Genomic DNA, 27939 nt, shown 5'->3' on the forward strand with positions numbered 1-27939 from the left:
GCTAGTGTCAATTCGGCCTCGTTGTCTAACTTCGTATTATTGATCAGCATAATACAATGATTCTCGCTTTAACACTCCCCGAGTGTTCATATTTTAGGTCCCATGTTCACATCGTTCGTTTTAGTTTAATGAGTGTGGATTGGTGTGTTTATAGTTTAGGTTCCCGAGTTCATATCTCGTCGCAGGATACAGATCTTATGCAAAAACTTCAGGAAAGAATCACACGACCACTTCTGTATTAATCAATTTATTTTCTAATTAAACCTTAACTATAATATGTATGTGACTCTCAATCTCGGAACTTCAAAACGGTATCCACAAGGTATCAAGACAGTATCATCAACGACTGTACGATTTCACTTTGATAACACATGGACCCCGCATAAAGCGATTGCTGTTAGTGAGAGAGAGAGTCAGAATATGCAAATGCTATGTTACACAAAAGCTTATACATTATAATATGAACGATCATTATGCTTGAAATAGTCAGCACATTATCACAGGCGACTGATTAACATGCAACGGTATTCATATAAAAAAGACAATCAAACAGTTATTATTTCCAAAGGCATGAATGTAACAACAGATCCACCGGACAGACTATAAGATTATCGAAATGGCTTAGTGTAAGGGTATGCGGCGGAATGTGTTATCTCACGGGAGATTAATTAATTAATTCGTGAATAAGAATGTATGATCAGAAAATCGGTTTAGCACGATTCCTCCCCGGGAGCGTAGCTCCGTGGCGAAGGTGCCAAGGGTTAATTCGTATTGATGGATCGGTTGGTAACTTATGCGATTAGAAGTACAGTCCAAAACAAAATATTAAAGAGGGAAATTATGAATATACTTATAAATGACGGACTGTTATCACACGATCGATGCTTCCACAGCCAGATGGTTCACGGACTTGAGTGTTCGCTTCTGGTTAAGGACCTGTGTATGTTTGAGTGATATGAATTGTTTTGAATAGTCAGTGTTTGGAATTAATTATTTGCGTTGCCATATGCTGAAGTTGGCATCGCTTGTAGGAGAAGTAGCCTCGCTCCCTTTAGAGCGGTGAGGTGTGTGGGAGTGCATCATACGAATCGCCGCCCTCCTCCACGCAGCAGCCAGCCTCTGTCCACGGGGGAGAGTTGCTTGATCGCTCTCAGTTCTGCTCAGTGGACACCTCTCTCCACTGCTGGATGAGCTGCGCGATCACGCTCGTGCTGGTTCGCTGACAGCAGTTTCTCTCCGCTGTTGGATGAGCTGCATCGGCACGCTCCCTCTCTCTGGGTGGAGAACTCGAACGTGCTCGTTGCTGGTTTGCTGAAAGCAGGTTTTACTCCACTGCTGGATGACTCAAGTCGCACGTGCTCTTGCTCTGGTTTGCAGAAGCTCTTGCTTGGTGCGTCGGTCGCTCTGCAGCTGGACTCAATGTAGAATAATCTTTCAGCAATACTCTGTCTTTCAGCTCTTGGAAATCACACTAGGTGACGCCTCACTACCTTGCGAGTCTTGCCAACGTCAGTGGGTAGCGACGGGGCCACTTTGGCTTCTGCTCGCCGCCTCCTGCTCTGCAGCTCGCCGGCTGGCGACCTGTTGCTCTCGTTCCCGATTGGAACTGCTCCTGAGCCGGCCCACTGGTCGAACTCCCCGCGTTCCGACCTCCTCCGATTCGAACTCCCCGAGTTCCGATCCCCCTGGTAGAACTCCCCGAGTTCCGACCCCTCCGAGTCGAACTGTCTCCCGAGAGTCGACCCCCCCCGGTCGAACTCTGGTGAGCCGACCCCCCCCGGGTCGAACTCTTCCGAGTTGCTCCTCCGAGGCAAACTGTCTCCCGAGAGTCGACCCCCCGGTCGAACTCTGGTGAGCCGACCACCCCCCCCCCCCCCCCCAGTCGAACTGAGGTTTCAATGCTCAGGATCCTCTTTTTATGCCCAAAAATCCTGCCCACAAGGCGAGGTTTCTTTCGATTTTTGCCGTGTCAGGGTTTGTCCGTATGTATCTGCGTCCGTGTGTGTGTCCGTACATGTGTCAGTGTGTGTCCTTGTGTGGATCACCCACGGTATATTCCGTTGTCATACTCCTACCATAAAACCCACAATTAAAACAATCAAATGTTATAAATTGTCTCGAAGGCGCCTCTCTGTCTGGGTGCACAACCTGAGGGAGGGGCGATATTCCCTCCGACTTTCACCGACGCACAAAGAAATGGTTAAAAAGTTTTAAGTTAACATTTCATTTCATCAGAGTTCCATAGTTATGATTCTGTATTAATCCAAGGTCTGAGTCAGCTTCTCGTTGTGGTGTTTGACTCGTGTTTCCCCAAGCGTATACACACTCCTACCCCGCGCTGCAGGGATACAAAGACGGTCGGGATTTGTCTTTCTCTCCGACCCTGGGTTTAACATCACCCTTTGCTTACGTTGCAGTTTTGCTGTGCGCTTGCATTTCTTTTCCTCTCTACTCTTACTTTAACCCTGCATATTATTTGCGTATGGGTGGAGGCTAGAGCATTTATGTTGACTTAGGAAAACCTGATTGTTATAGGCTTCGGGTCAAGTCGTATAGACATTATTAAAATATGGAAATACATTTCATATTAAATTAATAGACGGGTGATGGTTACATTGACGTAGCTTGTGGCAGGGTTCAATTGAAGTGGGTGTGAAGATCAATAACTTTAGCCTACCCTGTCGTTAAATTCCGACTTTAAGTTACTTTAATAGTAATGCAGAACCAATTAGCTTTTTTTGACTTAACTAGATCTAGGCTAACGCAACCTCCCAGTGACCCTGGCTTTGTGTTTACGTCAGCCCTTTGCAATCCACTGCGCTCTGCTCTCTATCTGCTCCCTCTGACCCTGGGAGGGCTCTGAACGTCAAAATCGTGTTAGTGGGTCAAGGTAAATATGACCCCCACATGCCATGCTGAGGCCTGGTTTGGTGTTTTTATTCATTATTAAAATTAAAAGAAACAATAGAAATATGTATCTATATGTATTGAAAAATTACTTGTTAATATTAAGATGGAAAAGGTGCCTAGATACAACATTCCGCCCTTTTAAAAATGATCGGTGGTCAATTGGCCACGGGTCATTTTTAAAACAAAGAATCTATGTACTTTTCCATCATGAATCATCAATATTACTCAAGTAATTTTTCCTTACAACGCGCGCACGTCACAACTTATGATTACATTTGAAATAAGAAAAGAAATACTAAAAGGAAGGTAAAACAAGGGGAAATTGTTTAACTGGCTACATGTTATAGGAGATGTCGTTATTCCATGTACCCACGTTCAATACTGTCCGCAATCGAAATACATTTTCGGGTTTGACCAGTGGGAAATTCAACAAAAATCCCACCTGTCCGGTCTGGGAGTCCCCATGTATGGGTGTGGCTGTACCCATTTTAAAGTCAATTTGTACCTGTGTTGTACTGATTGTTTCCAGGGATGCTAATGGTATCACATTTTTTTTTAGTGTTGGAGTTACCAGATATGAAGGAAATTGTCCTTGGAGAAGATCACTGATGCTGCCGCTGGTGCAATGCAACAAGTCTTTGGATCAACTATTGAATTTGCTGTCGAGTATTCTCTTCTTCGTACAGATCTCGGATTGCGAAACCCAATTCTTGGATTGTTAAGTTAACCATGGCGGAGTGCAGGTTAACGAGAACCACGGTGTCTCTCTGACTTTCTCATGTTACCTCTCTGCCACCTTGTACCAAGTCATTGATAACCTGACTGACTCTTTTAGTCACGAGTGTATCATATCTCTCATGGCCAGGTATCTTAGAGTTACCGATGACCCTTCCATGCAACATCATCATATCATCGTCCCGGCTCATCGTCGTGATGGCTTTGGCCTAATGAACATGGCTCACTGGTTCGTATCGGTAATTTATTTTATCACTCCCTTTCCATGTGAGATTGTGTGGCGTGAAGTTATGCTGTGCGTAACCAGGATCAACATACACCACGAGTTTCCGTACTCGACTGTTGGGGTCATTTGTATTCTCCGCAGCCCTGTGCACATCTGCTGCCTCTGGGAGTCGATTTGACTCTGGGCCACGATTCCCTTCTGCGCTACGATTCGATTCCGTGCCACGATTCGATTCTGGGTCACGATTCGATTCCGTGCTTTTGAGTATGCTGTGTTTCAACACAATTCCCGATCCGTCACGGATATTCTTCTCCTCCACTTCAACACTCTGATCTCCATCCCTCCTTAGTGTGCCCGAGCACAATTTAACATCCAAAGGCTGATGTCTGCATTCATCTGCCTCTTCCACAGTACACTCACGCACTTCCGCGACACAAGGGATGGCATTTATATTTACCAGACAATCAGGTTTTCCTTCCCCTCCCTGCGGTTGGTTATCATCTCCTGTAGGATCACACTTTAATGCAGTTATGTTTCCCTGCTCGATAGGTGTGTCAATTACGGGAGCAACACTTGCGCTCTCCACCACATTATCAGAACTGGTGCCCGACGCATTTATTGTTTCCCAATCATTGGGACCCTCCTGGTTTACCTTGTCAACCGCAGCCTGCTTAATTTTTTTAACGAGTCCATAATTTCCCTGCAGCTCCACGGACACCACTCTCACTGAAAGCTCCCTCTCAACCAATGTGATTGATTCATCACGTGCCCGTGTCATTTTTTGTGTCTCAGCCAAGCTCACGCCTGTCTCCCTATTCCTCATGCCTCTGCTCTCTCCTGGTAAAACTGGTGGGGGAATCGATCGGAAGTGGGCCGATTGTGTTTGATCCCTCGTGTGTCGTGGCATTGGGACCCGGCATGATTCTGCTCTTGGTCTACACACACCGCGATTCTCGCAAATATGCGTCCCTGCACACTGCGATCGCTCCCAGCCTGCGGGCCATTGCCTCGCTGGTGGTGCTGTGTTTCTGCTCACGTGATTTTTATTTCCCTCTGAAACGCTGGTTACATCATCCCTCTCTCTGGGTGTCGTAGAACTATTGTCTTTAGCTCTGTACAGCCAAGCTCTGTGCGCCTTATCCTCTATATGGTGTAAGGAGGCTGTTTCTGGATTCAATACCATTCCCACAATTTCTGTAATCTCTGGACTCAAAGACCCGAAAAACATAACTTTGAACCTTTTGTCACCTTCGTGATACTGATCCACATCACCCGCGTAGTACGCTCTTTTAAACCGTAGGAGGTAATCTCGCGGATCCTCGTCTGCGCACTGGGTCATAGATTTTGCAGCATTAAATCCCTCAGACCATGTTAAATATTCTCCAAACTTCCGGCTCACTGCCAGGCTCAGCTTTTTGAAATCGTTCCGAACCTTGTATGAAAGCGACTTTACCCATGGTATAGACTGCTCGTGCAAGCTTCGTCTCAGTAAACTGGCTTTCTCATTCGTTTTCCTCAAACCCCTGATCACTGCTTCTGCTTCTACCGTTGCGATGTGAGCGTGTATGTCTCTGTTCCTATCGTGTGGATCAAAGTAGGGAATTCTGACGAGAGCCTTGTCCATCAATTTCAGAGTTTTACTACTGAATGAGTATTCGGACAGTTGATCATCGTCAGAGGCGTCTGTTCCTGAGGAGTGCTCACTCGAGCTGTCACCATCACGGTGGCGCTGCTTAACATAACTTTTGTAGTGCCTTTTGCACCTGTAACGTGAGTCAACTTTGCTCAGTGACTCCTGCTTATCCCATGGCTCATGCTTGTGTGATGTGCGTCTTTCTGGAAAGTAATCTCTGCCATAGGTTCCACGTCGGTCGTGCTTGCGTGGAATGTGTCTACCAAATGAGCTGTCTCTGTCATGTCGCTCGTCTTGCCCCAGCTCCGCCCTTTTTTGCTCGATCAGTACAGAATATCCTGCTGACTTAGTGTTAATATTTTTTTCCTCTCTACCCTCGAAGTTGTCAGTCCTATGTTTTCCTATTTTCATCCGTATCTCTCCCTCCCCTCTCTCGAGTCGCGAGGGGGAATCTCTGTCAAAACCACTTTGATTGGTAGCCACACCTCCTGTGTGACCTGTCTCTGGTTTACGTCCGCGTGGCTCGGAGTGTGGTAAACTGTTACTCCCGTATGTGTTATGTGTATCAACATCTGGGGGTTTCGCTGGTGCATTCAGCGCCGACTCTTTTTCTCTCACGAGGGCGTGCAGACGCTCAACCTCCTCTATTAGGGACAGTTTCTCCTTCCTTTCCCTGTCAAATTTTTCCCCAGTCCATAATCTTTCTCTGTATGTCTGTGTGAGGAGATACGAGTCTAACCTTGCTATTTCTGCAATTTTTACGTCACGTTTGGCTTTGCTACATTTCATCACATCCTTAAGTAGTTTCCTCCTATGTGCCTTAACATCTTCTATATGTCTCCCCTCCCATACGTCTCTCTGCTCTGTCTGCTGTCTAGCAGTCCGTCCAGTACGTTTTAACACAAATTCACGATATTGTTTTTCCATAGATTCTATCTCCTCCTCGGAGGTCCATTCTGTATCAGTGTTATGCGTTGGGATGTCACCCTCAGAACGTTGCGGGTCATGTGCCATCTCTATTACGTAGTGTAGTTAATAGACCTAAGAGTGTATCTTAACTCTAGTCTCTTATGTGTGGCGTGAGTTACTCTGGAATTCCACTTCAGAGTACATATAAAAACATTCGTATCACAGGATGTGTTGGTTCAACTCGAGCAAATAATCTTACCCCCACTGTCTTTGTTATCCACTGCTACTCTGGTATTTTCCTTCAGAGTGCGTTTTTTTGTTTGTTTACACCGTTTACAGTCACAGGGCAATGTTAGTTCACAATACCTTGATTAATACAACAGTGATTCGTTCCTTAATTTAAGCATAAACTGTCTGCGAGAGATCCCGGATACGAGCCCCCAATTTGTTGTATATGTGGGTGTGTGAAAATTGATGAAAAATAATTAAAATTAAATGAAATTCGAAATTTGCATAATTAATCCGAAATTATGCTAATTTGTGTACTTATGCGTGTAACTATGCTAATTAGAGAGGTAATCGTATTAATTTATACGAGTGGGTGTGGTTGTGTTAATGATAGCCTTTATGATAATCAGGCCCCGTCTCGTTGACGAGGTGGGGTTATCAATCAGGATAACGCAATCAATCGTGTGCCGTTACGCTAGTGTCAATTCGGCCTCGTTGTCTAACTTCGTATTATTGATCAGCATAATACAATGATTCTCGCTTTAACACTCCCCGAGTGTTCATATTTTAGGTCCCATGTTCACATCGTTCGCATTAGTTTAATGAGTGTGGATTGGTGTGTTTATAGTTTAGGTTCCCGAGTTCATATCTCGTCGCAGGATACAGATCTTATGCAAAAACTTCAGGAAAGAATCACACGACCACTTCTGTATTAATCAATTTATTTTCTAATTAAACCTTAACTATAATATGTATGTGACTCTCAATCTCGGAACTTCAACACGGTATCCACACGGTATCAAGACAGTATCATCAACGACTGTACGATTTCACTTTGATAACACATGGACCCCGCATAAAGCGATTGCTGTTAGTGAGAGAGAGAGTCAGAACATGCAAATGCTATGTTACACAAAAGCTTATACATTATAATATGAACGATCATTATGCTTGAAATGGTCAGCACATTATCACAGGCGACTGATTAACATGCAACGGTATTCATATAAAAAGACAATCAAACAGTTATTATTTCCAAAGGCATAAATGTAACAACAGATCCACCGGACAGACTATAAGATTACCGAAATGGCTTAGTGTGAGGGTATGCGGCGGAACGTGTTATCTCACGGGAGATTAATTAATTAATTAATTCGTGAATAAGAATGTATGATCAGAAAATCGGTTTAGCACGATTCCTCCCCGGGACCGTAGCTCCGTGGCGAAGGTGCCAAGGGTTAATTCGTATTGATAGATCGGTTGGTAACTTATGCGATTAGAAGTACAGTCCAAAACAAAATATTAAAGAGGGAAATTATGAATATACTTATAAATGACGGACTGTTATCACACGATCGATGCTTCCACAGCCAGATGGTTCACGGACTTGAGTGTTCGCTTCTGGTTAAGGACCTGTGTATGTTTGAGTGATATGAATTGTTTTGAATAGTCAGTGTTTGGAATTAATTATTTGCGTTGCCATATGCTGAAGTTGGCATCGCTTGTAGGAGAAGTAGCCTCGCTCCCTTTAGAGCGGTGAGGTGTGTGGGAGTGCATCATACGAATCGCCGCCCTCCTCCACGCAGCAGCCAGCCTCTGTCCACGGGGGAGAGTTGCTTGATCGCTCTCAGTTCTGCTCAGTGGACACCTCTCTCCACTGCTGGATGAGCTGCGCGATCACGCTCGTGCTGGTTCGCTGACAGCAGTTTCTCTCCGCTGTTGGATGAGCTGCATCGGCACGCTCCCTCTCTCTGGGTGGTGAACTCGAACGTGCTCGTTGCTGGTTTGCTGAAAGCAGGTTTTTCTCCACTGCTGGATGACTCAAGTCGCACGTGCTCTTGCTCTGGTTTGCAGAAGCTCTTGCTTGGTGCGTCGGTCGCTCTGCAGCTGGACTCAATGTAGAATAATCTTTCAGCAATACTCTGTCTTTCAGCTCTTGGAAATCACACTAGGTGACGCCTCACTACCTTGCGAGTCTTGCCAACGTCAGTGGGTAGCGACGGGGCCACTTTGGCTTCTGCTCGCCGCCCCCTGCTCTGCAGCTCGCCGGCTGGCGACCTGTTGCTCTCGTTCCCGATTGGAACTGCTCCTGAGCCGGCCCACTGGTCGAACTCCCCGCGTTCCGACCTCCTCCGATTCGAACTCCCCGAGTTCCGACCCCCCTGGTAGAACTCCCCGAGTTCCGACCCCTCCGAGTCGAACTGTCTCCCGAGAGTCGACCCCCCCCGGTCGAACTCTGGTGAGCCGACCCCCCCCGGGTCGAACTCTTCCGAGTTGCTCCTCCGAGTCGAACTGTCTCCCGAGAGTCGACCCCCCGGTCGAACTCTGGTGAGCCGACCCCCCCCCCCCAAGTCGAACTGAGGTTTCAATGCTCAGGATCCTCTTTTTATGCCCAAAAATCCCTTCACTCGGATCCTGCCCACAAGGCGAGGTTTCTTTCGATTTTTGCTGTGTAAGGATTTGTCCGTATGTATCTGCGTCCGTGTGTGTGTGTCCGTACATGTGTCAGTGTGTGTCCTTGTGTAGATCACCCACGGTATATTCCGTTGTCATACTCCTACCATAAAACCCACAAGTAAAACAATCAAATGTTATAAATTGTCTCGAAGGCGCCTCTCTGTCTGGGTGCACAACCTGGAGGGAGGGGTGATATTCCCTCCGACTTTCACCGACGCACAAAGAAATGGTTAAAAAGTTTTAAGTTAACATTTCATTTCATCAGAGTTCCATAGTTATGATTCTGTATTAATCCAAGGTCTGAGTCAGCTTCTCGTTGTGGTGTTTGACTCGTGTTTCCCCAAGCGTATACACACTCCTACCCCGCGCTGCAGGGATACAAAGACGGCCGGGATTTCCCTTTCTCTCCGACCCTGGGTTTAACATCGCCCTTTGCTTACGTTGCAGTTTTGCTGTGCGCTTGCATTTCTTTTCCTCTCTACTCTTACTTTAACCCTGCTTATTATTTGCGTATGGGTGGAGGCTAGAGCATTTATGTTGACTTAGGAAAACCTGATTGTTATAGGCTTCGGGTCAAGTCGTATAGACATTATTAAAATATGGAAATACATTTCATATTAAATTAATAGACGGGTGATGGTTACATTGACGTAGCTTGTGGCAGGGTTCAATTGAAGTGGGTGTGAAGATCAATAACTTTAGCCTACCCTGTCGTTAAATTCCGACTTTAAGTTGCTTTAATAGTAATGCAGCACCAATTAGCTTTTTTGACTTAACTAGATCTAGGCTAACGCAACCTCCCAGTGACCCTGGCTTTGTGTTTACGTCAGCCCTTTGCAATCCACTGCGCTCTGCTCTCTATCTGCTCCCTCTGACCCTGGGAGGGCTCTGAACGTCAAAATCGTGTTAGTGGGTCAAGGTAAATATGACCCCCACATGCCATGCTGAGGCCTGGTTTGGTGTTTTTATTCATTATTAAAATTAAAAGAAACAATAGAAATATGTATCTATATGTATTGAAAAATTACTTGTTAATATTAAGATGGAAAAGGGGCCTAGATACAACACCTCCCCCAGGGGCCGTGGCAGGTGGAATGCTACCACACGCCTCTTCCACAGTAGCAGAGCACTCTGCGAGGCTTGCAGTGTGTCCTTATTCTGTCTTTTTAATTCTGGGCCAAAGAGGTCCCATAAACGTAAACGTGTTGTATTTAAAATATAACACAAACATAACAACAATGATGAATGGCTTAGTGGGTAAAGTAAGACGCACCCCAAAACGGGTGAGCTTAATAAATCCGATCTCTCCTATTACCGGATTATAGGATGCAAACCAAACTTTGTTGTATCAGTGTGGTGAGTCTGTGGGTCTTTGTGTGGTGACGATCTCTCTGGGTCTCTGTGTGATGATGGCCGTGTCGGGTGGTGGCGGGTTTAACAACACAACATTATGAGATTCACGAGATCTAACCCAAACAAGACCTGTACTACGGAGTCAACAACAACGACATGAGGGCTCTCCGACGCGCGTCGCGGTTGGGGTGAGGGTGAGGTCGCGCCGTCTCCTCCGTACGGATTGTTTCTTCTTTTCCCAACTGCGACGTTCTCGCTCTCTCCTCTCTTTTTGTCTCCACCGTCGCCAATCGTCGGAGCTCGGCATCCGCGGCCGCTCTCCTAGGTGGGCGACCCCAGCCCGAATTCTCGCCTGAAGCCCTCCCAGCCTCCCTGCTCAACGAGCCAGGCCCCGCACGCGTTCACCAGCAGGGCGGCCACCGCGTCCGTCACGGCCACCGTCTTCTCCGCGTCGCTCAGACGTAAGCAGTCCACCAGCCTCTTCGCGAGGGAGGAGCGAGCAGAGCACCACCAGGACCACCACGCGGCCCCAGCTCGCGGAGCCATCGCGGAGGACCTCCCAGGCCACGTCCACGAGCAGCCGGAGGAGCCCTCGGTGCACCACCCGCTCCTCCGTGTGGCTCACCAAGTCCAGAACGGAGTCTCTGAACCGCACGAGGAACAGGTCTGCCAGGCAGTTGACCACCTCCTGCACCAGCTGTGCTGGCTGAACCTCCTGCAGCTGCTGAACCTTCTGCACCTTCTGCAGCTGCTCCTGCAACTGCAGCCACTCCGTCTGTGTCGCTAGGTGAGCCATGAAACCGGCGATCAGATTCGCTGTCAAGAAGGTCAGCAGCTGCAGCACCTCCTTCTCTTCCTCCCCCTCATTTCCCTCCTCCTCCTCCTCCTCCCCCTGTCTCCTTCCACCTCCCTGTGTCTCCCTCCTCCCCCGGTCTCCTTCCTGCTCCCCGTGTTTCCCTCCTTCCCCCGTCTCCCTCCTCCCTGTGTCTCCCTCCTCCTTTTCCTTTTTTGCTGATGAAGTTTTTCTATTTCCACGAGGTGGTAACACCATATCCCTTATTCTGTAATTGTAATTCTGGGCCAAAGAGGTCCCACAAATGTAAACATTTTGTATTTAAAATATAACACAAACATAACAACAATGAATAGCTTAGTGGGTAAAGTAAGACGCACCCCAAAACGGGTGAGTTAAATCAATCCGATCTATCCTACTACCGGATTATAGGACGCAAACCATACTTTGTTGTAACAAGAACATAAAAAAAACTGAGTCTCTTAATCAGGTGAATACGGTAAAGGGGCTGAGTCTGTGGTTGACAGTGTGGTGAGTCTGTGGGTCTCTGTGTGGTGACGATGTCTATGGGTCTCTGTGTGGTGATGGCCGTGTCGGGTGGTGGCGAGGTATAACAACACAACATTTATATATTCACGCGATCTAACCCAAACAAAACCTGTACTACGGAGTCAACAACAACGACACGAGGGCTCTCCGACACGCGTCACGGTTGGGGTGAGGTTGCGGTCTGTTGTATATGTAGGTTATGAAAATTTGATGAAAATAATAAAAATTAAATCAAATTTGAAATTTGCATAATTATCCGAAAAAATGTTAATTTGCTGTAATTTATGCGCATAAACTATGCGAATGCGAGAGAGAATCGTATTAATTTATGCTAGTGTATGTGTGATTATGCTACTGCGAGCCGTTATGATAATTAGGCCCCGCCTCGTTGACGAGGGTCGGTTTTCAATCGGGATAATGCAATTAATCATATGCAGTTATGCAGGTACTTGAGCATGTCAGATTAAACTCGGCTGTGTTGTTTAACTTTGTACTATCGATCAGTATAATACAATTATTCCCGCTTTAACATTTACTGAGTATGTGGTAGTGTGTTCAGCCAGGTCTCCAAGTTCAGATCTCAGCACAGAATACAGTTCTTATGCATAAATGTCACGAAAGAACACAACACTTCTGTGTTAATCAATTTTAATGACGATAGTGATAATGACGATAATGATGACGATGGTGATAATGATGATAATGATGACAATAATAACAATGGTGATGATGCGTACTTCAACAGCTCCAGCACGAGACAGTTGTGTCCGCGGAAGTGGAACGAGTGCAGGACGCGGATGACGCCGTGCAGCTCAGCACTGCCCTCCCCCTGCAGCTCCGTGATCACCTTCAACTCCATCCTCTGCATCTCCATTTTGGTAGGGCTGTGTGCACACAGCAAGTCTGTGGGTCTCTGTGGGTCTCTAGTTCATAGTAGTTTTACGACGGTTAATTTTTTAGTGAGATAGTTTCAGTTTATAGTTAGAGATAGTTTTGCAGAGGTTATTATCATTGTTGTTTACTATTATACTCATTATTTTGTAACCATGTTGTATTTACTTGCATTTATTATCTATTATTGTATTCATTTATAATTATGACCATGGCCGCTGTGTTAAGACCACCAGCACCCACCCACACCACCACCACCACCAACCCCATCACCCCTGCCCCAACCTACTGGATGGGCAGTGCCAGCATCTTGACAGCCACCAGGAATCCCATATTGTGGTCCACGCACCGCAGCACCACTCCCTGCCCTCCCTCGCCAATCTTCTCTCGCACCTCGAAGCGGCATTGGAGCTGCTCCTGGGGTATCTAAGAAGCAGCAGCAGCAGCGCCGCAACGGCCAGTCAGAGTCACAATCACGATGGGAATGTTTTACGCTTAGTGGTAGCAGCAGTGGTAGTACTGAGTAGTAGTTAGTAGCAGTAGTGTCTGTGTGCGCCTGTGTGCCTGTTTGTGTGCGCATCTGCGTGTGTGTGTGTCTGTCTGTGCGAGTTTCACAGGGATATTTCTGCTTGCAAGCTTTGACTTTAACATAGCCATTTCTGTGACCAGACACAAGCTAATCACTCAGCAATTTCAATGCTAAATTATCCTGTTTGATTTGTACTAGGTGCCTCTGTGGATGTGTAGGCTTTGACTTTAACATAGCCATTTCTGTGACCAGTCACAAGCTAATCACTCAGCTCTTTCAATGCTAAATTTTATGCTAATTCGTTTGTCAAGGCGCTCTGTTTCTTCTCACACAGCTTAAAGGTCGCGGTCTGAGCTTGGCTGTGTTCACTCCAGCGCTTTCCTCCAGACAGTCTCGTCCCTTCACCTGATGAAGGCCGCTTGTGTTGTGGCCGAAACGTCGTGAGAATTTTATTGTGTTATTTTATTTGATCAATGTATTATTTTATTCTCATTCTACGCTACTTTACCGAAAGAACCAAAGAAGATGAATCCTTGCAGCCAAGATAGCTTTAAATCGAAATTTAACAGAATGGTATTGAACCTTTTTCTTTACAGGGTGGCCCTGGGGCTTGCCACGTGGCAGGTGTCGTCCATTGTCCATACCAGACCCCTCCAGCTCTCTCACCCTGGGTCAGCTGCCCCTTCCATGTCCTGGAAACCATGGCAAGGTCATCCTATGAGGACTGCCTGGATGAAAACCAGCATGGAAGGGGCCCAGGGTGGGACCGGCTATGCTTTTGGGCTAGTCCCGTTTGTGTGTGGTGTGCGGTGTCTTCGTAGCAATCGTTCTCCACTGTAGTCCTGGCATCTGCTGCTCAGCTTCATTCCACAGCTGTGGTTCCAGTGGCGCGGTCTCTCCGGGGACCCATGTGGTGTGTGTGTGGGTGTGACATGTATCACGGGGTGGGTGGATAGTATCGTGATAGTGGTCATGGTAGGCACCGATCCACGACCTCCATCACCCCTACTGAGTGGTGGACATGCCACCACAAAGCAGCATGCGGCGGAGGAGTGAGGTGACCGCTCTCGCCTCACGAGCGAGGCCCTCTCGCTTCCTCTTCATTCCCTGCATCACCACCTCCATCTCCTCCTTTGTCTCATCCTCCTCCACCTCCTCTTAATCCTCCACCACCATCTTCTCCCCCTCTTCTGTTTTCTCCATTCTCTCTTCATGCTCCTCAACCTCCGAGGTGGCGTCGGTGGCATCGGTGGTGGCAGCGGAGGTGCTGGAGGTGATGGCCGTGGTGGCGGTGGCAATGGTGGTGATGGTGGCAGCGGAGGTGGCGGTGGCGGCAGCGGTAATGGCGGTGGCGCCAGCGGTGGTGGGGCGGAGGTGGCAGCGTTGGTGGTGGTGATGGTAGTAGTCCTGGCGAGGCACCGCTCTTCCTCCATGAGGCGCTTCTCCTCCTCGACGCTCTTCACGTTGGCGAGACACTTCTCCTCCACCAGACGCTTCTCTTCCGTGAAGCACTTCACTTTAACGAGGCGCTTCTTGAGGAAATAGTCTCTGAAGCAGTTCTCCTCTGTGCGGCGCTTCACCCTGGCAAGGCGCTGCACCTCAAAGAGGTGCTCCTCTACCATGTGGCGTTTCTCTGTCGCATGGTCCTTCTCCTCCTGGAGATGCTTCACCCCGCTGAGATCCTTCAACTCCCCAATTATCCTCTGTTCAAGCAAAGATAATCACATGAATATACAGACATGCAAGCAGAAATTCATTTAAGTTTTTCAGATTCATTTATTTGGTATAACCCTGTGAGCTATGTTGCTCTTGACTCGGGTGCAACCGCAACAAACAAAAACATGATCAAGGAATATCTTAAAGCGACTACACGCAACAGAAAAATCCAGGAAAAGACAGCAAAGTCTTCCAGAAAAGCACCGTATATCAACACTGTGTGCAAAAATCCCGGTGGGATGCAAGTCGAATAATAACAATCATAAGACAATTTAGATTAAAGTTATCAGGCTAACTCTGTACTACAAAAAACAAACATGGCTAAACCAAAACGTTTTCAAAATCACCAAAATAAAGCTATAAAAACAATGTAACAGTGATCATAGGAACTGTGATTCAAATTTAACAATTAACGATATATACATAACATGTACGACCAAACTTTGCAGCCATAGCTGGCTGTATGAGTCACTCCATAACAGCAGGATTATGAGTCGCAGTATGTAAAAAAATATTCAATACACCTTTAAAGATCAGCACACTATTCAAGTGTACATCTATGGTACAATTTAGTGAAAATAAGTTTTGGGAACAGAAACTTATTTCTTTTAAACAACAGACAAATATTAACAAGCACTGTTTATTACATTAACTTTGTTTAACTTTTTTGGTCCCAGTTGAGACATTCAGAACTATGACAAAACAAATAATTGTGCTCTGATCTAATGTGCAATCTGTGGCATATGAATTTGTTAAGGTGATGTTGTCCGGTCCTGTACATATCAAGTACAGTGAGGGAAAAAAATATTTGATCCCCTGCTGATTTTGTACATTTGCCCACTGACAAAGAAATGAACAGAATATATTTTAATGGTAGGTTTATTTGAACAGTGAGAGGCAGAATAACAACAAAAACATCCAGAAAAACATGTCAAAAATGTTATAATTTGATTTCCATTATCCTCCTAGCGAGGCCACGCTAGGAGGATAAAAGGGGACCCCGGGCAAAGGTTTGGGGCTGTTACTTGGAGTGGAATCTCGTCGGACTGCTGGAGTCATCGTCACCATCTGCATTTTCTCGGCGGTGTCAGACAGGCAGTCTGTTAGCTCTCTTGACTGAAAGTGTAGTGACCCCTTGTACCCTGTGAAGGCTATAATAAATAGAGTACCTCCTGCTCCTCGTGTCTCTGCGTGTATCGCTAGACGTGGATCATAACGACAGTAGATGTACACTCACTCTGAGTTTTTACTCAATGACGTTAAACTTCACATCTACCCTACCTCCATGCTACATGCCGACAACCCACTGCTTTGGTAACCAAACTGCAACGTATTTTATTAGTAAACCTGCATTTTTTAATTTTACCCAAATCTTAACCTCGGTTGGATGTTGCCATCCTGCCGTGGAAACAACGAATCATTCGTGTCTCGAGCAGAAGATTGCAAGCCTTGTGTTAGAGAATGGCCCACTGAAGCTGTAATCACGGAGCTACTTCTGAGTACATTTCAAGTGCCCTCTCATCCACGTAATAAAGAGCAGGATCCTCCCTCCTGTAACGTTGGTCGTAACAATGTTCTTACTTCTTTGTGCTGTCAAGGACAACCGGGCTCACCTTGGTCTGTCTCACTGTCACACTCACCTCTATTCGTACACTCACTCATCTGGGTCTGTCTCACTGTCATACTCACCTCATCCACACGCACTGACGTAGGTCTGTCTCACTGTCACACTCACATCACTAGTCACACTCACCCACCTGGGTCTGTCTCACTGTTACACTCACCTCTCTACCACACTCACCTGGGTTTGTCTTACTTTAACACCACATTCCACAGACACTTACATTGGTCTGTCTCAATGTCACACTCACCTCTACCCACACACACTCACCAGAGTCTGTTTCACTCTCTCACTCATTTGTCTTCCTACACTCACTCACTTGGGTCTGTCTTACTGTCACACTCACCACTCTACCCACACTAACCTGGGTCTCACTGTCTCACCTCTCTTCAAAAACACTGAATTCCTGCTGAACAACACGCGGTTCAACCCACAAGCACTTGGGAGAGCTACAGGGCTCACATGCCATGTCCTTCACAGTCCTGTAATTCGTTTTATTATTATTGCCATAATTGAGTTTGGCAAAAGCCTGTGCGAGACTTTGAACAATGTACACACAGGACCGTCCATAAGGGTGCTAGGCCAGGGGAAAATCCCAGGATGTGGGCCTCCGACGCGTTCAAATTCCACCGCAAGTATTACATTTGACACCCCCGTGACATTGAAGCGCAGGGCCCCCCCAATGCCCGCGGACCTGGGCGGTCGCTCCGATTCTCCGTATCCAAGGGGCGATTCTATGTGCACAATGCAGACCTTCTTGTAAAAACATGGTTTTACGAGGGCCTCCTCACGCAAATTAAGTAGAGAACCACATTACTGCCATGTGATGGTTTATGTTTCGCAGTCATTGACGACCAGGCTGAGATCATGAACTCGCTAGACTTGACAACCCACTTTGATCACAGGCGGGTGCCTGGATTCAGACCCAGTTACTCCGTGGTCCCACTTCAGTGCTCTGACCTCTCGGTCACTGGGCCGCCTCTAAACACCCCCCATGTTAAATACATAAGTAGCAAACCTGTATCGTGAGCAGCAGCATTCTTTGAATACTCTGCCAAAACAATTTGAATTGTGGAGTGTTGACCCAATTTCGCAATTGCTTTATCATACCTCTGGTTGCAGGAATAATTTCTACAAGACCGAGTTCTAGAGAGCCCCTTTACACGATGTTTTGTTCTACTCTTCCACACTGAGCAGATATTTTAGAAGATGGAGTACCCACACTTTAACACACCACATGCACCTTGCTGCTCGATTGTGGCTTACCCATTTCTACTGATTGGTGGACAGAGGCAGGGGGGGTTAAGAAACTCAAACGTTTGTTTCAACTGCTGTTACAGAAGGGGAACAGATGGGCAGTGGAGCAGGGAGGTAGAGGGGCAGTGGAGTAGAAGGGCAGTGGAGCATTGGAGTAGTTGAGCAGTAGGGCAATTGAGCAGATGGGCAGTGGGACAGCGGAGCAGAAGAGCAGTGGGCCAAATGGGTAGTAGGGCAGTGGAGTAGTGGAGCAAAGGGACAGTTGGGCAGAGGGGCAATGGATCAATTGAGCAGTGGGACAGTGGGACAGTGGGGCAGTGGAGCAGTGGATCAGTGGGGCAGTGGAGTAGAGTGGCAGTGTTGTGAAGGAGGCGAATCACCTGAATATCTTTTCCCACCGACATTTGTATGTGCTCTAAAGAAGGACCATCTCTCAAAACGGCGATCATTCTATATTTGTCCTTGTACCTCCACACACAGCTGGAAAACCGCACACGTGAGCCAAGGCACATTTAACCAACTCAGGCAGCACTTGCAAGCAATTCAAATATATTTTTTGTCATCATGGGTTTATTTCAAAGAGTTTATAGTACCAATAAGAACAATGGTATTCAACCGTATTATTTGCAGGGTGGCCCTGGGGCTTGCCATGTGGCAGGTGTCGTCCATTGGCCGATCCAGACCCCTCCAGCTCTCTCACCCTGGCTTTTCTGCCCCTTCCATGTCCTGGAAACCATAGCAAGGTCATCCCATGAGGACTGCCTGGATAAAAACCAGCATGGAAGGGGCCCAGAGTGGGGCCGGCTATGCTTTTGGGCTAGTCCCGTGTGTGTGTGGTGTGCGTGGTGTCTTGGTAGCAATCGTTCTCCACTTCAACAGCTGTGGTCCCACTGGCAACGTTTCTCTGGGGAACCGTGTGGTAAGTGTGTTTCATGTATCACGGGGTGGGTGGGTGTGGCATGTATCACAGGGTGGGTGGGTAGTATGGTGATAGTGGTCATGGTTGGCACCAATCCACGACCACCACCATCACCCCTACTGAGTGGTTGACATGCTACCACAAAGCAGCACGCGGCGGAGGAGTGAGGTGATCGCTCTTGCAACGCGAGCGAGGCCCCCTCGCTTCCTCTTCTTTCCCTGCATCACCACCTCCACCACCTGCACCTCTTCCATCTCCTGCTCCTTTGTCTCGTCCTCCATTTCATCTTCATCCTCCACCACCATCGTATCCCCCTTCTCTGTTTTCTCAATTCTCTCCTCATCCTCCTCAACCTCCTCGTCCTCGGAGGTGGCAGAAGTGGTGGCAGTGGTGTCGGTGGTGGTGGTGTTGGCTGAGGTGGCAGTGCTGGTGATGTCAGTGGCGGTGGTGGTGGTGGTGGCGGTAGTGGTAGTGTTGGTTGCGTTGGTAGCGGCAGAGGTGGTGGTTGCCATGGTGGTGGCAGTGGTGGTGGCGTTAGCGGCAGGGCGGTCGGTGGTGATGATGGCGGTGGACGTGGTGGAGTTGGTGGAGGTGGTTGCGGTAGCGTCAAAGGTGTCGGTGGTGGCGGTGGCAGCAGTGGTGGTGGCGCTGGCAGTGGAGTAAGTTGTGGTGGTGGCAGAGGTGGTGGTTGCCGCGGTGGTGGCGGTGACGGTGACGGTGGCGGTGGTGGCAGTCGTGTCAGTGGTGGCAGTGATGGCGGGGGTGGCAGCGGTGGTGGTGGTTGCAGCGTTGCTGGCAGTGGTGGTGATGGCAGCGGTCCTGACGGGGCACTGCTCCTCCTCAAGGTACTTCTCATCCTCCTCCAGACGCTTCTCCTCAAGATGCTTCATCTCACGAAGTCGCTTCTCCTCCGCGAAGCACTGCACTATAACGAGTCGCTTCTTGAGGAGATGGTCTCTGAAGCAATGCTCCACTGTGCGGCACTTTTCCCTGGCCAGGCGCTGCACCTCAAAGAGGCGCTCCTCTACCAGGAGGCGTTTCAGCGTCCCAAGGTCCTTCTCCTGAAGACGCTTCACCCCGCTGAAGTCTTTTAACTCCCCAATTATCCTCTGTTCAAGCAAAGATCACCACATTAATATTCAGACATGCACATGCAAACAAAAATTAATACCCACATGCATGCAAACATAAACGTGCACATAAACCCAACACAAATGCATACTCACACATCTTTGTACAGATGCAGACATCCACGTTCACTCATTCAAACTCGCTTTTTACACTCGCATGAATATACACAGTCAAGAAAATTTCAAATCAAGATTGAATATATAAAATCACCTGATAACATAACACCTTATCCATCAATACTTTTATCACATTGTACGTGTAGCCCTAACCCTTAATAATCCCAACCCCTACATAATCAAAATACATGTTACATCCTCATATATCCTCACACACCCCATACATGCACTTAAGTCTGTGATCGACTGGGAATATTTCATAGCAATTGTTGGCAACAATCATCACTGGCAATAGTTTCCACAGAATGTTACATTATAAAGATCTCGTAGCCCATAATCTCGACAAATTTCACGCAGTGCCCATAGTGGGCAACTGGAATGGCTACTTCCAATCAACTGAACTAGCAGACGTAATTAATGTGACTGATTTATATCATTTCGTCCTCAATGGTAATAAATGACCAATGCATGAGTGGGATGGTGGAGAGATTGGCTGATGGTGTCTGGAGCTGGTTTTGATATACAGAGAGGTGAAGCAGAGGAATGTTCCAGAGAGATGGTGTCTTGTGATGTTATAGATTCATGATAAGGCTATATGATGGTCTATTTAATTGGTGGTGGTGTGGTGAGAAAGGTAATGTGGAGAGATGGTGTGCCAGTTTTGTAGATAATGTGTATTTGACCCCCACAGACCCCATACACACCTTTGGGGAGCGATGCTTGTAACCTTGGCCTGGGAAAGGGTCCACTTTATCCATAATGTCACCCCAGGTGGTCGACTGGCGCGACGATTCCCGGCCTGCGAAGAGCAGACAGGTAATTCAAAGGACGAGTAATGAATTAGAGAACGAAGAACATGGAGTTTCACAGAACGAATTTTAAGATCCCTGTAATTAGCTCTTTCCACACAACAGGAGCTGCTATTGAGAAATATTCATCACATGGCAGTAAAACTTTACAAGCCATGTTTTTGTGGGCATTCTGAGACCATTAATTCCATAAGCTTGAGACCCCAGTTTAAACAAAAATGGCTGAAATTCAGATATAAACCCATCGTTTCTGGAACACTCGATCATTACGTCTTCCCATCACAACCAAGCCATGTCTTCTCAAAGTAATTGATAAAGGAGCCTCCTTCTCTGTATATAAGCCACGTGATGCAGGTATCTGGGACTTACCCTCATAGTCATCCACAATCTCAGCCCACTTGATATGGCTATCCATGTTGTTGGGAAAGAGTAGATTCTGCGTGAAGTTGGATGGCCTGTGGAGTTTGGAACAACGCTAAGATTTAGCAACAATTTGAATCACTCATCCTCTAAAATATTACATATTTGGCCACTCACTGTACCAATCCCATCACTTCCATGCCTGTTGCTTTCAAGCCAACGCCCGCACTTGTTTGCCACTCATACGTGCTTCTGATCACTCACTCATCGATCCACACAAACATGTTTATTCCACCAGCCTATTACATTAAACATAATCGCCAAACTTAATGATATTTAATCCACACATGCATGTTAATGTACAGCCCATTTGCATTAATCGAATTCTTGATAAACACCCCCCCCCCCCCCTATGCCTTGTAGGTCATGAGGGTCATATGACCTTACTTAAATTATTTGTTATAAACCGAGCATGACGTCGTGGGTCACGTGATGTCAGAGACACCACCCATGTGGCTGTGACATCACAGATTAGAGACAACTATGGCAGCAGCTGGGGTCTGAACAAGAAGGCAGACTCCTCCCCAATGTTGAATAACATTCAATACATAAAATGTAGGGCACAATTGTGCCAGCAATCAGAAAACAATAATTGTAGACATGTTATTCATACTCTGAGATTTAAACAAGTTAGTTATTAATTTTAAAATGCTGACTCGCTTATGTCTAAACAGTGACAGTAAAAGCAACATATCAGGGCATGCCAAGTAACCTATCTAGCAGTCCTAATTTGATTGCAGAAAATAAAAATACCAACATATCAACAATAATGAGGCTTTAATTTGCGGTCAAAATGTAAAATAAAGATAAACAACACTCATAGTCAACAGGGACGCTCACCTCGTTGAGGATTCGCTCTCCAACGTCGTCTGCAGCTGCTCCCTCGTGCGCATTCCTCTCGACTGGCGGTGGAGGCGTGGCTATGACGTACCAGAAATGACGTCACTTCCGCGAGGCTCCGCCCCCACGCGCACAGCTGCCGCACCACGTGGTGCAGTGCGGGTGGTGGCCGTGGGTGGTGATGATGATGGGTGATGATGATGGGTGGTGGTGGTTGATGATGGTGGGTGGTGATGATGGTTATAGATGACGATGGGTGGTGATTATGATGGGTGCTGATGGCTGTTGATGATGATGGTTGATGGGTGATGATGTGTGTTGATGATGGTCGGTGGTGGTGGTGTTGATAGGTGGTTGATGATGATCGGTGGTGATGATTGTGATAGATGGTGATAATGATGGTTGGTGATGATGGTGGGTGTTCATGCTGATAATTGGTGTTAATGATGTAAGGTGGTGATCACGATGGGTGGTGATTATGATGGGTGATGATGCTGATTTGTGGTGAGGATAATGATGGGTGATGGTGATGTTGGGTGGTTGGTGGCAATGATGATGATGGTGGTCCGTGATAATGGGTGGTGGTGATGATTAGTCATGGTGATGATCATGGTTTATGGGTGGTGGTTATGATAGGTAAAAGTGATGATGGGTGGTGCTGATGATTGGTCATGGTGATAATGATGGTTGATTGGTGGTGGTTTTGATAGTTGGAAGTGATGAAGGGTGGTAGTGATGAAGGGTGGTGATCATGATGGGTGGTGATGATGGGTGATGATGATGATTGGTGGTGATTGGTGGTGATTGGAGATTGGTGGTGATTGGAGATTGGTGGTGATTGGAGATTGGTGGTGATTAGTGGTGATTGGTGATTGTTGTGATTGGTGGTGATTGGTGATGATTGGTGATTGGTGGTGATTTGTGATTGGTGGTGATTGGTGATTGGTGGTGAAAGGTGATTGGAGATTGGTGGTTATGGATGGTGTTTGGTGGTGATTGATGGTGATTGGTGATTCATGGTGATTGGTGGTGATTGATGGTGATTGGTGATTCATGATGAGTGGTGGTGATTGGTGATTGTTTTTGATTGGTGATTCGTGGTGAATGTTTGTTATTGGTGTTTGGAGATTGGTGTTGTTTGGTGGTGATTGGTGATTAACAGTGATTGGTGGTGATTGGTGTTTGGCGGTTGGTGGTTATTGGTTGTGATTGGTGATTAACGGTGATTGGTAATTTGTGGTATTTAGCGATTAGTGGTGATTGGTGGTTCTTGGGTGGCGGTTGTGGTTGCTTGGGGGTGGTGGTGGGTGGTGGTGGTTGGAGGGTGGTGGTGGGTGGGTGGTTGTGGGTGAGTGGTTGTGGGTGGTGGTGGTGGTTGGTGGTGGTGGTTGGTGATATTGGGTGATTGATCATGATGGGTGGTGGTGATGATGGGTCTGTGGTGGTGGTGATGATAGGTGATGGGTGGTTGTGATGAAGGATGCTGGTCATGATGGGTGGTGATGTGTGACGATGATGTTGGGTGGCGATGATGATGGATGATGATGATGGATGATGATTATGTGATGATGAGGGGAGGTGGTGGTTGTGGTTGGTGGTGGTTGTAGTTGCTGGTGGTTGTGGTTGGATGAGTTGGTCGTTGGTTGTGGATGGTGGTGGTTGGTGGTGATTGGTTGTGGGTGGTGGGTGGGGGTGGGTGGTGGTGGGGATGGGTGGTGGTGGGTGGTGGTGGGTGGTGGTGGTTGGTGGGTGGGGATGGGTGGTGGTGGGTGGTGGTGGTTGGTGGGTGGTGGTGGTGGTAGTGTTTGGTGGGTGGTGGTGGTTGGTGGTAGGTGGTAGTTGGTGGGTGTTTGTGGGTAGTGGTGGTTATGGTGGTTGGTGGGTGGTGGTTTGTGGGTGGTGGTTTGTGGGTGGTGTTGGTGGATGGTAGTGGTTGGTGGGTGGTGGTGGTGGGTGGTGGTGGTTGGTGGTAGGTGGTAGTTGGTGGGTGTTTGTGGGTAGTGGTGGTTATGGTGGTTGGTGGGTGGTGGTTTGTGGGTGGTGGTTTGTGGGTGGTGGTTGGTGGATGGTAGTGGTTGGTGGGTGGTGGTGGTTGGTGGGTGAGGGAGGTGGTTGGAGGGTGGTGGTGGTGGTTTGTGGGTGGTGGTTGGTGGATGGTAGTGGTTGGTGGGTGGTTGTGGTGGTTGGTGGGTGGTGGAGGTGGTAGTGGGTGGTGGTGGGTGGTTGGTGGATGTGGGTGGTTGGTGGTTTGGTGGTGGTGGGCGGTGGGTGGTTGGTGGAGATCGGTGGTGGGTGATGGTGGGTGATGGTGGGTGGTGGGTGGTGATGCGTGGTGGTGGGTGGTGCTGGGTGGTGCGTGGTGCTAGGTGGTGGTGGATGGTGGTGGGTAGTGGTGGGTGGTGGGTGGTCGTGGGTGGTGGTTAGTGGTGGTGGGTGGTGGGTGGCGGGTGGTGGTGGAGGTGCGTGGTTGGTAGTGGGTTGTCGTGGCTCGTGGTTGGTGGTGGGTGGTGGTGGGTGGTGGCTAGTGGTTGGTGGGTAGTGGGTGGTGGTGGTGGTTGGTGGTGAGTGGTGGATGGTGGAGGTGAGTGGTGGTGGGTGGTGTTGGGTGGTGGTGGGTGGTTGGTGATGATGATTTATAATTGGTGCTGTTGATGATAATGATGATTGGTGCTGGTGATGATGATTGCTGCTGGTGATGATGATGATTGGTGCTGGTGCTGGTCATAACGCTGATTCGTGCTGGTGATAATGATGATGATTGGTGCTGGTGATGACGACTGATGATTGGTGATGACAATGATGATTATTGGTGATGCTGGTGATGATGATTGGTGCTGGTGATGATGATTGGTAATGAAGATGATGATTGTTGCTGGTGATGATGATTGGTGCTGGTGATGAGCATGATGATGAGTGCTGGTGCTGGTTATGATGATGATGATGATTCGTGCTGGTGAAGATGATCATGATTGGTGCTGGTGATGATGATTATTTGTGCTGGTCATGATGATGATGGTTCGTGCTGGTCATGGTGATGATGATGATTGGTCCTGGTGCTGGGGATGATGATGATGATTGGTGCTGGCCATGATGATGATTATTGGTGCTGGTTATGATGATAATGGTTCGTGCTGGTGCTGGTGATGATTATTGGTGCTGGTGATAATGAAAGGTTGGGTTCATAATTGCCTGGTAGAATGAGTATATAATGGCCAGGTAGGGTGGGGTCACTCACCAACTCATCCATTCATCTTGTGTGTGGTGATCCACCAACCCCCGCCTAGATTTCAGGCGCCTTCCCAAAACCGCAATTCAATCACTCACGCACCCACTCCTTTACTCACCCACCCCCTCATTCACTCACCCACGCACTCATTCACTCGCCCATGCACTCATCAACGTACACACCCACTCATTCACTCACCCATACACTCATCAACTTACAGACCCACTCATTCACTCGCCCACGAACTCATTCACTCACTCACCCACTCATTAACTCACCCACCCACTCATTCACTCACCCACCCACTCACTCATTCACTCACCCATACACTCATCAACTTATCCACCTACTATTTCACTCACCCACTACTCATCCACTCACTCACCAACTCGTTCACTCACCCATTAATCATTAACTCACCCACCCACTCATTCACCCCCCCCCCACTCATTCGCTCACCCACCCACCCACACATTCACTCACCCAACTATTCATTCACTCACCTACCCACTCATTCACTAACTCAACCACTCACCCACCCACTCATTCACTCACCCACCCACTCACTTATTCACCAACCCATCCACTCATTCACACAACTGCCCTTCTGTTCACTAACCCACCCTATCCACTCATTCACTCACCCACCCATTCACTCACCCACCCTTTCACTCACACACCCATCTACTCATTCACCATCACATCTACTCATTAACTCAACCACCCACCCATTCACTCACCCAACCACTCATCCACTCACTCATTCACCCACCCACTCATTCCTCGACATCAGGAGGAAACAAGGAGGTGGAAAGGTGCTGATGCAGGCCGTTTTAAAAGTCTTTGACGACCGCTTTTGTTGCAATCGAAACGTCGTAGTTTTTTGTTATTTTTTGCTACTTTCTCTGAACCTATCTACGTGGTGACTTTACCGAAAGACCCAAGAATACAAATACAACTTATTGGGTAGTCAGAATTCATCAGCACCAACCTGTATGTTGAACCTCTTTCGCACCGTACGTAGCCAACCGTGCAAATCTGTAGGTCTCTCTGGGTGTCTATAATGAGTGACCCATTGTTACTTAAAACAATTTTGGCAATGAAGTGATACGTGATATAATTGAATAGATTTTAAGCACTACAATTTTGAAAAAAAAAATATTGAATAAATTAAAAATAAAGAATAAAAGTAAGTACATGGTAATAAAAGCAACAGTTAAAATGTGTTGGATTTAGTAATAGCATGCCAAATGATGAGTTATTTAGCCTGAAAAATAGTGCAAATACAAATAGATTTTACAAGGAAAAGTGATTTATATTTACTAAATGTCTGAGCAATGGTAATTTAGATTTACTAAATATTTGGAGGAATCTGATTAATATTTATTAATGATCTGGCTGAAATTGATTTACATGTACTAATTGCCTGGGTGAAATTGATATAAGCTTACTAAATATCTGGTTCAATGATTTGGATTTACTAAATAAAATACTTATATTGAATGTCTGTTGCCATAACATTTATATTTCTAATCCACCCAATAGCATGCCTTCATGGTGCCACAATTCACTTACGTTAAGTCAACCGAGCACCATCAAAAAGATAAGAACTATGAAAAGGAACAGCAGATTGACATGTATTTGTGCAATTTTGTCTCAACATGTTTATCCAACATATTACAAGTACAAAAGAAAGAGGGGCTATGAAAAAACAAAGACAGAAACCATGTATCTGTACAATAGGGATACAATACCTGAAGTCTACTAATAATTTGTGGGCATTACAGGCACAGATTCCTTTTTTGGATGTGATTCAAGGTTTTAGTCTTGTTAGTGCATTTAAATTACGACAATTAAAAAAAAATATGTAAAGATACTTTCATAATATTTCTTTCTTATGTGCGCAAATTGAAATCCTAAGGGCCAATATGTTTATAAAACAGCTAAAAGAGATTAAAACATCACGTGAATTGATCCACAATCCAGGTGGACCTATCTTTTTTTAACATGCACAATTACAAGCATGGCTTCCTAACAAGTAAACTAGCACAACCTTCAGATGTTCCATGCATCTTACATCTATTCCTTTCGAAACGTCGTGAGAATTTTTATTGTTTTATATATATTTATTATTTTATTGTTTCCCTTCAACGTGACTTTACCGAAAGAGCTAAGAATATGAATTACTGCAGTCACGAAAGCTTTAAATGAAAATTTTACCGCCTCTACGGGGAGGGTTTCCACGTCACTTTAAGATCCTTCAACAAACTCCGGGATAAGAAGGCTCAGCTGATCGAGTCTCTCACCTTTCTGAAGAGATGCCGCGACTCTGGGGTAATTCCAGTCGCATTTACACTGACCTCTGCTGCTGTAACTTCTTCTAATGCGAAACGAATTCTTTTCAAAACTAGCTAAGCTCTTATCTCAGAGAAAATCAGACTTATACGCACCGAACTAGATCAGTTAGACAAGACACTCTACAAATCACACTTATCATTGACGGCAACAATGTCCAGGTGACCGTCCCTCCCGCCTCTACATGGTGTGTGCGTGCATTCGTGCGAGGGGGGCGCCGCGTCGGCGCCGTCACTCCCAAGTGGCGGCGTCACGGCGGTGGGCACGGCCCCGACGGAGAGGCTCCGCTGCGGCAGCACCACAACTGTGTAGAGGC

The sequence above is a fragment of the Petromyzon marinus genome, chromosome 23, assembly GCF_048934315.1.
Source record: "Petromyzon marinus isolate PM22_M1 ecotype Great Lakes invasive population chromosome 23, UKy_Petmar_22M1.pri1.0, whole genome shotgun sequence".
In the NCBI taxonomy this organism is placed as follows: domain Eukaryota; kingdom Metazoa; phylum Chordata; class Hyperoartia; order Petromyzontiformes; family Petromyzontidae; genus Petromyzon; species Petromyzon marinus.